The sequence below is a fragment of the Rhinolophus ferrumequinum genome, chromosome X, assembly GCF_004115265.2.
Source record: "Rhinolophus ferrumequinum isolate MPI-CBG mRhiFer1 chromosome X, mRhiFer1_v1.p, whole genome shotgun sequence".
Lineage (NCBI taxonomy): Eukaryota > Metazoa > Chordata > Mammalia > Chiroptera > Rhinolophidae > Rhinolophus > Rhinolophus ferrumequinum.
In genome coordinates this window covers 13,655,687-13,669,152 of record NC_046284.1, presented here as the reverse complement: position 1 = coordinate 13,669,152, position 13,466 = coordinate 13,655,687, and the positions used below count along the sequence as shown (strand labels likewise).

At 38.1% G+C, this 13,466-nt stretch overlaps 1 pseudogene; it reads left to right on the top strand.

Moving 5' to 3' along the window:
- The first annotated feature begins 10,464 nt into the window (after window positions 1-10,464).
- LOC117026205 (60S ribosomal protein L26-like) lies at window positions 10,465-10,954 on the top strand (annotated as a pseudogene).
- Window positions 10,955-13,466: the final 2,512 nt, after the last annotated feature.

The window sequence follows — 13,466 nt, the reverse complement described above, 5'->3', positions numbered from 1 at the left end:
AACTTAGTTTTGTCTGACTGCTAATTATAGCTCTTTCAAGTTTACCAACTACTGAGTCCTTTTAAATGCATCTTATTTTTTGTTAAGGCTCTCAAATAAACAGAAAAAAAAATAAAGATAGTTCTTTTTAGAGTCCAGAAAACTCCATGGTAAAATCAAAATATGATTGTTTCTATGAGAATAGTCACAGTTTTATACAAAACTAAGTGGGATTGATTACTACTCATTAACCTGTGTGTAGTGGACATATCTTTTTTTTTTCTTTAAATATATCCAGCTCCCTTCTTTTTAGAGGTAAATCCCTCAATGTATACAGTCTTTACGTGGTATTTTGTTTTTCCTCGACTCCTAATTTGGGAATCATTTTATTTTCTGGCAGTGGCTTTGGATACATGGTAAGGGAAGGCGAACAGGACATTTTTATCTATGACTTTGCATCTGGAATAAGTGACACAAAGATGAAAGTTCAGGGAGATCCAAGATGGTGGAGTAGATAAACACTGTGCTTGCTTCCTGCCATGAATGAATTAAAATTACAACTAAATTATAGAACAATCAACCTGGAGAACCAACTGAAGTCTGGCTGAACAGAAGTTTTATAACCAAGGATATAGAGAAGAAGCCACATCGAGACTGGAAAAAGGGGTGGAGACACGGAACTGGCTGGCCCCAAACCTCCATGTGGCAGTTGAGAACTGGGAGGGATATCTCGGCTATGGAGTTTCCTCAAGAGGAGCGAGGGACCCCAGCCCTACACTGGTCTCCCCAGCCCAGGGTACTGGTGCTGGGAAGAAGAGCCCCCACAACATATGGCTGTGAAAAACTGGGGATTCCAAGCATTTGGGTGGGACGGAAGGCAACAGGAAACCCAGACATCCTCTTAAAAGGCCTCCACACAGACTCTCTCACTCTCAGGTACACACCTTGGGCTCCAGCGGAGGGACAGTAACTCGGGTTGTCAGTCAGTTAATATGGGGGGCAGACTGTGTTGTGTAGTTTTGCGACAAGGTGGGGAGGACAGTCTGCATTTTTCTTGTGAGTGGTCATCTTCCTGTGCAGCCAGCAGGTTGGCACCATCTTTCCTGTGTTGAGCCGACCCCCTATGCTTACATCCAAATCTGAATCTGCTTGGCCTGGTGAGCTCTGAAGTTCTTCCCTGTTTACTCACTGTCACCCCACCCCTCCCAACTCCCCCAATGCTGGAGGCACTTTCTCCAAGAGCAGCCAGTCCCGCCTGCATTGTACTCTTTCTTGGAAAACTATGAGAGTCTGACAGACCCCAGGTGGGTGGCAACTGGCCTGGGTGTGCCCTGAGAATTTTGCTGAGTAGCACCAGGCTCAGCACTGGCACCAAACCAGAATTTACCTTAACCTGGTGACCACAACTCTTCCCACTCTAGTCATTCCCTAAGGCCCTGCCTCACCCAACTTGCTTACCACATGACGTTTTATCAGTTGCTAAACTTTAAAGGAGCTGGTAGGTGGCAGAAGGCTTCAAAGTGTCCTGGCATTTTGCAGAGCTACCCCAGGCCTGGTACTGGTGGCAGACATCGTCGGTTTTCAGCATGACCTCTCGTACGTGTCTCCAGGGTTAGCACAGGCAGCAAACAATTGCAGATCACTTTGTAGCTCTGATCAGGTAGTCCTAGGCTGGTCACAGGCAGTGGGTGACCTAGGCCTGTATCAGAACCTCTCACAAGAGGCCTTTCAGACCACAGAAGAGCACCACCCAATTAGCCCCACAAGTGCCACACCCAAAGGGCTGTCTCAACAGGCACCAGAGCCCTCTGGGTTGGGCCATTATATGTGAATCAGTGGAGTAAGTCCCTCACACAGCAGCCTGTAAGCTGTGGCCAAACCTCACAGCAATCAGTCAGAGGGTCAATCCCACTTACTAATATGCCAACAGCAACCACATATTGTATGATTGTATTAATATATAACTGGTGGGTACACATAACCCACACCAGGGACATTCCAGGAGCACCAGATGCAGGACAGGGCACCAAATACATAAGGCCACCTGGCCAAGACTGGGGGACGTAGCAGATCTACCTAATATATATAGTAGAAACAAACAGAGAGGCAGCCAAAATGAGGAAGCAAAGAAATACATTTCAAATGAAAGAACAACAGGAGAAAATTCCAGAAAAAGAAATAAACAAAATGGAGGCAAGCAACCTACCAGATACAGAGTTCAAAACAATGGTTATAAGGATGCTCAAGGAACTTAGTGAGAAATTCAACAGAGATAGGAAGCATAAAAAAGGACACAGAAACCATAAAAAAGAACCAGCCAGAAGTGAAGAATACAATAACTGAAATGAACAGTACACTAGAAAAATACAGCCGACTCGATGAAGCAGAGGACTGAATTAGCAATTTGGAAGACAAGTAGCAGAAAACAGCCAGTCAGACCAGCAAAAAAAAAAAATAATAATAATTTAAAAATGAGGATAGTTTAAGAGACTTCTGGGACAACATCACATCAAGCATAACAACATTTGCATCATAGGGGTACCAGAAGGAGAAGAGAGAAAGCAAGGAATTGAGAACCCACTTGAAGAAATAATGACTGAAAACTTTTTTAACCTGGCAAAGGAAATAGACACACAAGTCCAGGAAGCACAGAGAGTCCCAAACAAGATGAACCCAGGGAGGCCCACACCAAGACACATTGTAATTAAAATGGGAAAGGTTAAAGACAAGAGAGAATCCTAAAAGCTGCCAGAGAAAGGCAACTAGTAACTTATAAAGGTGCTCCCATAAGATTGTCAGCTGATTTCTCAACAGAAACTTTGCAGGCCAGAAGGGAGTGGTATAAAAATATCAACGTGATGAAAAGTCAGGACCTACAACCAAGGGTACTCCAGCACATCTGTCATTTAGAATCATCACCAAACCAGTATTACAACAGCATTACAAGGAATGTTAGAGGGACTCCTTTTTTTAGTTTCCATTTTCTTTTTTAATTAAATTTATTGGGGTGACAATGGTTAGTAAATTTACACAGGATTCAGGTGCACACTTCGGTAATACATCATCTATGTATCACATTATGTGTTTGCTACCCACAGTCAGTTCTCCTTCTTTAAGATGGAAAAAAGAAAGATCAAGATTATGAATAATAAAATGGCAATAACTACATATCTATCAACAATTACTTTCAATGTAAATGGATTAAATGCTCCACTCAAAAGACAGAGAAGGGCTGAATGGATAAGAAAACCAAGGCCATTATATGTGCTGCCTACAAGCGACTCACTTCAGATTGAAAGACACACACAGACTGAAAGTAAAGTGATGGAAAAAGATATATCATGAATATGAAAATGAAAACAAACAAACAAAAAGATGGGATAGCAATACTTATACCAGACAAAAAAGACTTTAAAACAAAGGTTATAACAAGAGACAAAGAAGGACCCAGTAATCCCTCTTCAGGGTATTTATCTGAAGAAACCCATATGCTACTTCGAGGGACATGTGCATCCATATGTTCACTGCAGCACTGTTTACAATGGCCGAGATGTGGAGGCCGCCTGGGTGTCTGTCGATGGAAGAATGGATAAAGAGGTGGTGGTACATATATACAATGGAATATTGCTCAGCCAGGGCAGGGAATGGGTTCTTGCCATCTGCAGTGGCATGGATGGACCTGGCCTGTAGGGAATTGTGCTGAGTGGAGTGTCAGACAGAGAAAAACAGACACAATGAGGTTTCGCTTATATGTGGAATCTAAAGGACAAAATAAAGAAACAAAACAAAAACAAATTCATAGCTACAGAAAACATTTTGATGGCTGCCAGATGGGAGGGGGTGGGAGTGGGGGATGAAAAAAGGGGAAGGGATTAAGAAGCACAAATTGGTTGTTATACAGTAATCATGGGGATGTAGGGTATTTCATAAGGAATAGAGTTAATAATATTGTAATAACTATGTATGGTGTCATAATGGTACTAGATTTGTTGGGGTGATCGATAGGAGGGGGTTGGGGGCAGGGTGTAAAAGGTGAAGAGAATAAGAAGTACAAACTGATAGTTACAAAATAGTTACAGGGATGTAAAATAAAGCCCAGGGAATATAGTCAATAATATGGTAATAACTATGTGTAGTGCCAAGTGGGTACTAGACTAGTCAGGGGAATCACTTCTTAAATTATACAAATGTCTAACCACTATGCTGTACACCTGAAGTTAATATAAAATAATATTGAATGTCAACTCTACCTGAAAAATTAAAAAGGGGAGAAAAGGTGAAGGGGAATAAGAGTTTCAAATTTCCAGGTATAAAACAAAGTCATAAGGATGTAATGTACAGCATAGGGAATATAGTCAATAATATTGTGATAGCATTGTACGGTGTCAGATGGTTGCTGGACTTATCATGGTGATCACTTCTTTAGGTATATAAATGTCGAACAACTATGGTGTACCCCTGAAACTAATATAATGCTGAATATTAGCTATATTTTAATAAAAATCTTTAAAAAATTGAGATTACTCTTTTGAACAGGAAGTAAACCTCACAGAATGTGATCTCAGTTTAGCTAACTTATTTTTCAAGCTTAAAATCTTGAAATATGTTAAAGACAGCTAACTTTCTTTTATTATATCTTCACCTGGAACCACTTTTAAAAACTATCAACACATCTTTTATTCACAACTCCAAAAGAGGAAACTATTTATCTATTTCTAGGTGAAGTAACTACTAGGTACTCGATGTAACTACTAGGTACACCATTTTTCAAATGGTGGAGTACTCAAATTGACAAAGCATGTAAATGTCTAACTATTACATTGTTTTGTACACCTGAAACTAAACAAAAAAAATTGACAAAGAAAATCAGTTACTCTAAAAGGTACATATTAATCTTTGTATTCATAAGAAAGGAAGATTAATAATTGAATTGTCTAGATTCTTATTATTTCAGATGGAAAGGGAAATATAGAAAACTCAGTAATATTACAATAAAAATTGATCGTAATGTTAAAAAAAGATGAAAGTTCAGTTCAGATCTTTCTTGATGAATGTTGTGGTGTCCCACTGGGAGTAGCAATAATGATCAAGGGTAGGAGAGTCTTACATAACAGTGCGGGAAGACAGGAGAGGTGCTTTCTGCTTATTGGCTCCTGCAGAAATGCCCTGCTGCCTGCCATTTCCCAAGTTTGGTCCTCCTACATTTTTTTTCTTAATTCTATGAGTCCGTGATATCCTTCCAATAGCTTTCTTTTTTTTGCAAGAGTCAGCTTCTGTTGCTTGCAATCGAGAAAACTGTCAGACAGTCCATGGATGAGGCTGATAACTTTGTAAAATATAAATAATTCTTTTTCAGAGATGGTAGCCCAAATACCATCAGTGCTGACAAAAACTATAAATTACTGTTGTCTGAGTTGAAATACAGAAACCTTTGCAGAGGCAGGGGCATAGTTTGATACTCAGTGTAGCATATGATCCAGAAATTCCACTCCTGGGTATACATCTGAAGGAATTAAAATCAGCATCTCAAGATGTTTACATACCCACATTCATTGCAGCATTATTCACAATATCTAAGACGAAAACGGTGTAAATGTTGTCGACAGATGAATGGATAAAGAAAATGTACTATATGTATCACATTTTATATAAATATTATACATATTATACACATGAGTATATAAATATTACTCAGCCATAAGAAAGAAGAAAATCCTGCATTTGTGACAACCTAGAGGGCATTATGCTAACTGAAATAAGCCAGACAGAGACAGACAAATACTGTACAGTATTACTTATATATGGAATCTTTAAAAAAATCAATTTCATAGAAATAGAGAATAGATGAGTGATTGCCAGTGGTTGCAGGAGGGGGATAATGGGGTGATGTAGGTCAGAGCATGCAAACTTTCAGTTGTAAGGGAGGAAGTTCTGGGGATCTAACATATAGCATGGTGACATGCTACGCTACACTACAGTACTGTATGCCTGAAAGTTGCTAAGGGTAGGTCTTAAGCACACTCACCACACCCACATCCACAAAAAATTTAACTATGTGAGGTGATGGATTTGTTAATTATCTTGATCTTGGTAATCATCCCACAATGTATATATAGATCAAATCATCACATTGTATACTTTAAATATATACAATTACATTTGTCAATTATTCCTCAATAAAGTTTTTTTTAAGTCATAGAACTCTTTAAAAATATAATCTATGATCAATAGTAAGATAAATTGAATTCTTTGGGGATTGCATGCTTTAATTTTTTTAAATAAAAATCTACTACCCAGTGGGAGGAAAAAGGAAAGATACATAAGGAAAATAAGTATTGTCAACATATTCTGTATTTGAGCTACCAAATTACCTGACTTCATCATCAAGAAACTTTGAATCTTAGTACAATAACAAGGAAGTTCTATTCAAGTGTTCAGTGTCATTCATATAACTACAAGTAAAAATAGTGCATAGTTTATAAAATGACAGTACTTACTGAAGGCAAAAACCCCTGGCTGACAGCCAACCGATGGTCTGTCAGAGTGAAACTCATGAAAAAGTCCCCAACTACATTACTTAAAAACAACTTTGCCTGAAAAATCAGCTTCTTAATATCAGAAGGCACATGCACTAATTGTCCTAACTGTGGATCATATTCCATAATCCTTGCTAAAAAAAGAAATGAATTAATAATTTGCCAAATTCTTTTTTGTTTAGGGAAAATCACCACTCAATTCAAAATTTAACATTTATCAGATGCACGTAGAACAGGTACATGGCAGGTAGCTTCTGAGACTCAGACAAATGTGTCCAGGCAAAATGAGAAAAATTTTGAGTTTCACCCATCCCAAATAGGGAAATATGTCTGAGCCTTTTTCCAGTCCTCTTCTGGATCTTACCCACCAGACTAAGTGAGGCAGCCTGGAAAAGTAAAGCCTAAGAGAACAAGAACCCTTTTCTCAGAGGCCAACAATAGAGTTGATATAAGCTACCATTCAAGGGCTCTGAGTCCCCCAGGTCCTACCATGTTTCCCTGAAAATAAGACCTAGCCAGACCATCAGCTCTAAAGAGTCTTTTGGAGCAAAAATTAATATAAGAACCTGGTCTTATTTTACTATAAGACCAGGTTTTTAAAATAATATAAGATAAGATAAGATAAGATAAGATAAGATAAGATAAGATAAGATAAGATAAGATAATATAGGGACTTATGTTAATTTTTGCTCCAAAAGACGCATTAGAGCTGATGGTCCGGCTAGGTCTTATTTTTGGAGAAACACGGTACTAGGTTGTCCCAGGACCTGGAGAGGGAGATGTGGTAGGAGATAATACGTACGAGGAGGACCCAGAGACATGTACGTAGACATTAATAGATAGTTAATCAAACAGTGCTAAGCAATACAAACAAAACGAGAGATTCCAAGAAAAGAAAAACCAAACTGAAGCTAAGCTACTAGATAGTGTAGGGATCAGCAGTTCAACCTCATGAATCAGTAGGCCCAGATTTCCATAATTTTCTCATCTTTAAAATGGAGATAATAACATCTGCCTCATAGAGTTGCTCTTAACATTAAATTAAATGATGGACATAAATCATTTAGAAGAATGTTTGGTACAAAGTAAGAACTCAATGCGTATAACCTCTCTGAGCCTCAGTTTCCCTATCTTTCAAGTGGTACGAACTAATAGCCCCTTCTTCTTAGGGCTGCTATGGGTATTAAATGAGATAATGCAGGTGAAGCACTGAGCACTCTGCCTGGCAAATAGTAAATGTTCAGTAAATATCTATTATTATTATCATTATTATTATTACTATTTATAATCTCTTTTCTTTTCCCACTAGATGGTCTACTGCTGAGTACACTACCTATCCTCCCTAAACCAAGGTTAGGGCTCCTCTTCCCTTCATTAGCCTATAATTGGTGGAGGCTGAGGCAGAGAAAATTTTGAGGTTTCCTGGGGGTTAGGGTGCATGGTCAACTCTAGACTAACGTGTTCTCTTCAGCTCTCCTTTCCTGTTTAATTTTCAATTGTGGTCAGAATAAATGTCCTTCCTCAAAAGGGAATCAAGCCAGGCATGCTGTAAATAAGGGATTATGCTTGTTCCTCCTGGAAGTATGTCTGCATACCCTCAAGGCTTCCATTCAAGCTACCATTTATTTTAACAAAGAAACCCCTTAGGTGTGAAAACCATCTACACACCAAGATGTCAGAGTTGATAGCAATGCATACAGGGGAAAATATTTTATAGACCGACAGATAAAATAAGAACTGTGTTGGGATGGCTACAACATTTCATGCTTTTTAAGAGTAGCTTCATCCATTTCTTCTAAAATTTCCCTTCCAAGTGGAGGACGAGTAAGGGCCCAGGAAATACAGGGCATATTCATGAAAAATAACCCAATCCTATTTGGCTAGAGGAAACCGTACAGGGTAGGACTTAGCAAAAAATAAGGCAAGAAAGGAAGGCTGGAGTTGTTAGATTGTGAGACCTTGAATACCACATTGTGGAGGTTGGGATTGCAAATATTTTGAGCTGGCATGTTAAGCAAAGCTGATGTTCAATGGACATTTTGATTACGCTTTGGGCTATCTAGCTTGGAAAACATGTCTGAAGAAAAAGAAAAGATACTGGACATTGTCCAGTTCATTGTACAGGCTGATGAACTTTATAAAGCACTGTAAAGCTCTAATTCTTTCCAATGCCAAGCATTTCATTACACTTTATATTGTAAAACTGGCAGATATTTGATCTGAGGTAGGTGTCAGATATGTACATTCCTAACTGATTCATCCATTTTATCCAAAAGCTTCTCACAGTTTCCTTTAGGCATGATGGGCATTCTGCCTCTTCGAATTCTGTATTCTAGATCTGTTTTGTACATTGTTTTCAGTCTATTATTTTGAATGCAAACACTTTGTCAGGGTATTCCCTAGAATTCCCGTGGAAACATTTTGAAAACCTAAAACTGCACATTTAGAATCAAAGCTTTAAATACTTACATTTGAGTAAATCGTTGAATATGTGGACTTTTGCTAAACTTAAAGAACAGGTTTTAATGCTTAGAATGCGTAACCATAAAACAACATAAGCACCCATATCTATGCTGCTTCCCCAAAAACAAGACCTAGCAGGAGGATCAGCTCTAATGTGTCTTTTGGAGCAAAAATTAATATAAGACCTGGTATTATATTATATTATATTATATTATATTATACTATATTATACTATATTACATTATATTAGACCCGGTCTTATAGTGAAATAAGACCGGGTCTTATATTAATTTTTGCTCCAAAAGACGCATTAGAGCTGATTGTCCGGCTAGGTCTTATTTTCAGGGAAACACCGTAACAGCCCAGGAGACTAACTAGTTTAGAAAACTAATGTTCTAAAGTCCCTCTCTCCATCCCCACCCCAACCCAGGGTCATTGTTATTTACCAGGTTTTAATGTGAACAGAATATATAAGGCTACATTGCAAAAGCCTCAAACTAGCCTTTAAAAATATGGACAGGCTCTTAATTATGGCAATAGTAAAAATAGAAAACTGCCCTTAGACTATGCATTACTTTTACAAATGCTTACAATGAACTCCTTTATAAAACCATGCCAGTGGAGAGCTAATTTAACTCAGTTTTCAATTAAAACTGAAGAGAACTGCAATCTATTGCCTACAATTCCTTTCTCAAATACAATGCACCCAACTTTCAATTTAATTATCCAGCAGTTAATTCAGAAGAATAGTGCTAACTTTAGGAAAGAATTAAATAATCTGCAATTGCATGTTATCAGCAATTTCACATAAGATTCAATTTATAATAGGTATTAAAAGAAGGCATCGTAGTAATGGTTCACTTCTATTAAAAAAGTGTGGTGTGTATTTGTGTGTGTGTGTGTGCACGCATGTGTGTGCTGTATGTGAATGTACACCCACTCAGATCATGGTATAAAGCAAAGACTGGCAATTATGGCTATTTAGCCAAATCCAGATTACCATCTATATTTATAAGTCTTATTGGAACACAACCATGCCCTTCATTTATGCATTGACTGTGACTGTTTTTGCAATACAACAAAGTTGAGTAGTTTTGACAAATACCCTATGGCCCAGAAACCCTAAAATATTTACTATCTAGTCCTTTACAAAAGAGGTCTGCAGACCCCCGGCTTAAAGGATCAGATATAGATACCACCTACTAAAAAAAGTCTGCTCGGTATCAAAAATATATACATGCAAGCAAAATGAAGACATAACGTAAGTAATCTCTCTGGCAAGGGATTACGGTTCTCACAATCCTCAACGGTTACCACAATCCTCAACGCTTACCATTTACAGGCACGTCAGTGAGAGATTATATGCACAGACTCGATGTAGCATACTTAGTGTCTCTTTAGATATACAAGGGATGATCGAAAAATATGGTGAACGTTTACATTTTAAAAACTTCTGCTCTTCCCTTTTGCGGCCATTGCAGGAAGCACCAGCGGCCAAAATGAAGTTCAACCCCTTTGTGACTTCTGACCGGAGCAAGAACCGTAAAAGACATTTCAATGCACCTTCCCACATTCGCAGGAAGATTATGTCTTCTCCTCTTTCCAAAGAGCTGAGACAGAAGTACAATGTTCGACCCAGGCCCATCCGAAATAATGATGAAGTTAAGGTTGTCTGAGGATGCTACAAAGGGCAGCAAATTGGCAAAGTAATCCAGGTTTACAGGAAGAAATATGTCATCTACATTGAACGAGTGCAGCGGGAGAAGGCTAATGGCACGACAGCTCATGTGGGCATTCACCCCAGCAAGGGGGTTGTCACCAGACGAAAGCGGGACAAAGACCGCAAAAAGATCCTTGAACGGAAAGCCAAATCTCGCCAAGTAGGAAAGGAAAAGGGCAAATATAAGGAAGAAACAATTGAGAAGATGCAGGAATAAAGTAATCTTATATACAGCTTTCATTAAAAACTGTTAAAATGAAAAAGAAAAAAACTTATCACAGTAAAAGACACATTGCCATTCATTCCCTTCAAAACGCTCCCCCTTGCTTTGAACACACTGATCCCATCGTTCTCGCCACTTTCTGAAGCAGTTCTGGAAGTCCTCTTTCGTGAGTGTCTTTGCTTCATCCTCCATCATGACAATGCTCCATGTCACACATCGCTTCTGGTATACGGCAGTTTCTGACAAATAAAAACATTCCGGTGTGCCCTCATCCACCTTAATTACCAGATCTGGCACCATGCGGCTTCTGGCTCTTCCCCAAAGTCAAAATGACCATGAAGGGAAAATGTTTTGAATCAATTCAGGATATCAAGGCAGCCAACACAGCACAACTGAAAACACTCCTGAAAGAGGACTTCCAGAACTGCTTCAGAAAGTGGCAAGAACGATGGGATAAGTGTGGAGATAAGTGGGATAAGGGGGAGTATTTTAAGGGAGATTCATGGCAATGTGTCTTTTACTGTAATAATTTTTTTTTTATTTAAACATTCACCGTATCTTTTGATCACACCTCATATCAACTAGGAAAATTCATGAACTGCCTTGGTAGTTTTGCATAGTGCTCTCTGGGTCTATACACACATGAGCTTGTATAAATTTTTTTTTAAAGAAAAATTCAGTCAACTGGTTATTTTTCATATCAACTAGGTGAACCTTATTTTATTGCCCTTATCGAATAATTAAGCATGTTTTGACAGACTACAGTGTGTCCTTGAACAAAATGATCGGTAGTCAGACAATTCAAGCTGTAAAGACAGTTTGAATGGCACAGAGTCAACCTTATATACCGTGTTTCCCCGAAAATAAGACCTAGCCGGACCATCAGCTCTAATGCGTCTTTTGGAGCAAAAATTAATATAAGACCCAGTATTATATTATATTATATGACACGGTCTTATATTATAGTATAATAAGACCAGGTCTTACATTAATTGTGTTTGTCAGCAGCTGAGTAACTTTGCACAAGTGGCTTGTCCTCTCTGAGCATTTTTTTTTTTTTGCTGATATCTAATTCACAAGGTAGATGTAAAGATTAGATGAGACATTGTACATATAATGTATACTATAACACTTGGCACTTATCCAACAATCAACACATAATATCCTTCCCTTTACAAATAATGTCTATTTTTAAAAATTGATTATTCAGATCCATAAAGAACTACTGAAAACTAAGAGAGTGAATTTTGACAAGGATCATCACTCAAAAATCTAGACTGGATTGGTGGGGTCAAGCTGAAACTGAAATAAATGTAAGCCCAGGGCAGGGAGGGCAGGGTACAACAAACACTGCTGCAACCGTGTTTCCCCCAAAATAAGACCGGGTCTTGTATTAATTTTTGCTCCAAAAGATGCTTTAGGGCTTATGTTCAGGGGATGTCATCCTGAAAAATCATGCTAGGGCTTATCTTCCAATTAGGTCTTATTTTCCAGGAAACATGGTAGAAGTGGTATATTCAAATAGACAGAACTTTCCCATTTCCAGCTGCTTGCTTTTGCAATGGTACATAATAGTTTTTCTTCTTTCTTTTCTTTTCTTTTTTCTTTTCTTTTCTTTTTTCTTTTCTTTTCTCCTTCTCCTTCTCCTTCTCCTTCTCCTTCTTCTCCTCTCTCTCTCTCTCTCTCTCTCTCTCTCTCTCTCTCTCTCCCCCTCTCCCTCTCCCTCTCCCTCTCCCTCTCCCTCTCCCTCTCCCTCTCCTTCTCCCTGTCTCTCTTTCTCTCTTTTCTAGAAAGAGGCTACATGTCCATATCTGTCATTGGAACGATCATCTTGTCCTGTGATTGGCAGAAACCCAATTGAAACTATTTTTAGATGGAGTTGGTTTAAATAGCAAAAAGAGTTATTCAGAATAATGGAGATAATTCTAGGAATAATTTCCTTAATGGATTTTTAAAAAATTGACATATAGTTCAATGACATACAATAGTAGCATTACACAATTTTAAAAATACAGCATGGAGTTAGAAAGAACACAATGGCATTCATGTCAGTATTTTGAACTTCAAAAATACTACCCCAGGACTAAAATTATTTTGAATGAATCGAAATATCAAAATGATGAGGAGAAAAGAATCCCTAGTAGCATAAACTTGGGCAACATCTCTGGAGAGAATTTTTTCCATTTTCACTAGAAGACAGAGATTAGTGTATTCTTTGATTGGTGAATTAGAAATGCAAGAGAAGGGCAGTTTTCATTCACTTCCTTCAATTATTTGAGGGTAACAAAAATAACATCTTTGGGAACTGAATAATTTGATGATTATAAAGGCAATTTCAAATGTCTGTTCACAATCCATATTTATTTCATATCCATTAAGGATAAATTATGCCACCCTATTTAGCAGAAAAATAAAAGAATTAGGATGCTTTCAGAAAAATTACAGCTCTTATGTGTGGCCCCTGTTATTCAAGTACAATCAAGTGTATCTGTTCATGGAACAGCAAACAAGAATTAATTTTTAAAAAGACAGAAAGAATAAAGGC